This window comes from Ovis canadensis, chromosome 3, assembly GCF_042477335.2.
Source record: "Ovis canadensis isolate MfBH-ARS-UI-01 breed Bighorn chromosome 3, ARS-UI_OviCan_v2, whole genome shotgun sequence".
NCBI classification, from domain to species: Eukaryota; Metazoa; Chordata; class Mammalia; order Artiodactyla; family Bovidae; genus Ovis; species Ovis canadensis.
The window spans coordinates 55,781,364-55,784,665 of NC_091247.1; the positions used below are offsets into that span (position 1 = coordinate 55,781,364).

The following is a 3,302-nucleotide window of genomic DNA, read 5'->3' on the forward strand; positions in this document are numbered from 1 at the left end:
GTACCATTTTGTTTAGTAATATCTGCAGAAGATATTTTTTTGGTGGCGCCTGATGTGATGCTTTTGTGTTTACTGATCTATGAGTGAGATATTGTCAGCAGTCTGTGGGTGTTTTTGTTGTACTTAGAGACATATGTGTGTTACATTGTGTTTAATGTGATGTGTATTAGATTATGTTCAATTATTTCTGTGTGAAATAGTTGGTTTGTGTTATATGGGATGTGTGATAATGCATTTAGTGGTGTGTGTAGCAAGAGTTTTTATTACTAATATGTGGATGGGAAACATAGAGCTTAAAGGTATGCGGTGTATGAGACAGTGTAAATCTGCCTGCAAAATGGGAAACTCAGGTTCGATCCCTTGGTCAGGAAGTTCCCCTGGAGAAGGGCATGTAAACCCACTCCAGTATTCTTGCCTGGAGAATCCCATGGACAGAGGAGCCTGGCAGGTTAAAGTCCCTGCAGTTGCAGAGCCGGACGCAACTGAGTGAATAATACTTTTCTTCTTGCACTTGGACTTCCCTGGTGGCTCAGACGGTAAAGCGTCTGTCTACAATGCAGGAGACCCAGGTTCAATCCCTGGGTTGGGAAGATCCCCTGGAGAAGGAAATGGCAATCCACTCCAGGACTGTTGCCTGGAAAATCCCACGGACAAGAGGAGCCTGGTAGGCTATAGTCCATGGGGTTGCAAAGAGTCGGGCACAACTGAGCGACTTCACTTCACTTCACTCCTTCCACTTAGTGGTATGTATTTGAAGAAATAAAAAGTTATAGTGTATGAATTATATTTAAAGCTTTGTGATATTTTTGGAACTCTTAGCATTAATATAAGTGTAAGGCACATACATGTGACACTGGGTCCAGGGCTGAGTGTGCGCTACTATGCTTACTGACATGTGTGAAACACAGTGCTTAGTGTTGCCTATTGTGAGTGTTACTATGTTGGTGACACCCTTGTGAGACATCATACTTACTGAAGTCTGGTGCATGGGCTACTCTGGTGATACATGTTTGAGGAACTACGTTTAGCTGTGCTTGGTGGGTGTGCCACTGTGTTTAGGGTTGTTTGCTTAGTGATATAAAGTTTGTTCAGTGGTGCACAAGGTGTGTATGGTACAGTGTTTAATGACTTGTGACACTGTGTTCAGTTGTGTGTGGCACTGTGTTTCGTGATATACATGAAAAACACTGGGCTCAGCCGTGCGTGGTATGTACACTAACCATTTAGTCTTGTATTGTGACATATTGTGTTACTAGGGCTAGGTCACCATGCATAGTGATACTTGAGGGAGGCATGGGGTTTAGTGGTCTGTGTGAAGTACTTTGTCAGTGATGTATGTTGAAACTCAGTTTAATAGTGTTAGTGTATGAATTACTGGTGGGCTTCCCTGGTAGCTTAGCTGGTAAAGAATCTGCCTGCAGTGCAGGAGACCCTGGCTTGATTCCTGGGTCAGGAAGAGCCCCTGGAGAAGGGTTAGGCTACCACTCCAGTATTCTTTGGTTTCCCTGGTGGCTCAGCTAGTAAAGAATCTGCCTACAATGCAGAAGATCTGGGTTCGATCCCTGGGTTGGGAATATCCTCTGGAGGAGGTATGGAAATTCACTCCAGTATTCTTGCCTGGAGAATCCTATGGACAGAGGAGTCTGGTGGACTACAGTCCATGGGGTTGCAAAGAGTCGGACATGACTGAGCGACTAAGCATAGTACAGCATGTGAGTTACTGGTACAGAGGTGCGTGTGTGCACCATTTAATTTAGCAGTGCATGGTACTTACACCTCTTTTAGTGATACGTATTTAAATTCTGTTTAATAGTTCATGTGTGTGTTACTGCACAAGGTGATACATATATGAGTATGTATCTACTTAGCAGAAGTGCTATTTTTACTTCTTTAGTGAAGTATGGCCTTGGCAGTATGTTACACTGTAGTATTTTGGTTGGTGATATATGTGAACTGTGTTGAAAACCTGTGCTTCACAGTGGCTTGAGTGTGTTTGTGTGTGTTTGTTACTATACATAATGATATAAGTATGAACCAGGATGTTTAACAAATCTTGGTACACAGATCACCTCATTTTGTAACTGAAGACAAGTTCGTTTGCCTGACACACAGTGAGGCCAAACAATACCAAAACATTGGATTTTGGAGCAGAGAAAGTTTTATTGCAGGGCCATTCAAGGAGATCTCTTGTCTCATACCCTCCTAAGACCCCAAACTCCCCAAAGGGATTCAGCAAAGCGTTTTTAAAAGTGAGGTGATGGAGGGGCACAATTTGGTTGCTGCAAATTTCTTGGTGACAGAATCCATTATTCTTACAACTGTCCATGTAGGTCAGGTTAGAATGTTCCTGTAAATCTCCAGCAAGACAAATGTTATCCTCTGTTCTACAACTTTTTTTTCTCTCTCTATAAATGGAAAAGCATTATACCCTTACAGTTCAGAGCCTTGAGAATGCACTATTCATATGTTTCAAGCTAAAGTCAACACTCTTAACTCAAAGCAAAAGCAATAGAATACAAAGTTTAAAGTAAAAGAAATAGATCTAACATGGAGCCAGATTTGCCCTTCCCTATCAGAGCTCCGTTATATATGTGACACGTGTATTACCACATATTGTCACATATGTGTGAAATACTGTGTTTAGCACTGAATGGTACATGTTTAAGTTTGTTTAGTAACATATGTTGATATCCTGAGTTTAATAGTGTTAAGTGCATGTTTTTAACACATCTAAACAAACACTGTGCCTCTCACACATATCATTAAACACATTATCACCAACAAAAACTGCCACTAACACTGTGCCTCAGACATACACACAGGCAGGCACAATGTCTCACACTTGTTTCACTAAAATTGTTAAGACACACACACAACATACCACTAACCCAGGGTCTAACACTGGGCCTTACACAAGCATCACTAAACACCTGATCACAAACCACAAACAACACACCCTGAGCATGGTGTCTCACACACAAATTATTAAATACATATGACACACACACGCACATCAAACTACAAGCAGTGTGATGCACATACATGATTAAACAAAGTGTCTCACACCAACCCTAATAAACACAATATCTCAAACACACATCATTAGAAATAGTACCACTAACACAGCACAACACTAAACCCAGTGTCTGTACACAGGGTCTTGACAGAATCTACACACATCACACATCATTAAACTCAGAGATTCACACATACACAAACACACACATCACTTAAAAATTACCAATTAAAATATTTTATTAGCATTTCACACTTTACTAAAGTGATGCCTTGCATGTTGTATG

The 3,302-nt window shown here is 41.0% G+C and overlaps 1 non-coding gene across 1 annotated transcript; it reads left to right on the forward strand.

Annotated features, from left to right (window-relative positions):
* The first annotated feature begins 518 nt into the window (after positions 1 to 518).
* Positions 519 to 590, forward strand: TRNAC-ACA (transfer RNA cysteine (anticodon ACA)). Its single transcript has one exon. It is a non-coding gene; the product is annotated as a tRNA-Cys (tRNA).
* The last annotated feature ends 2,712 nt before the right edge of the window (positions 591 to 3,302 follow it).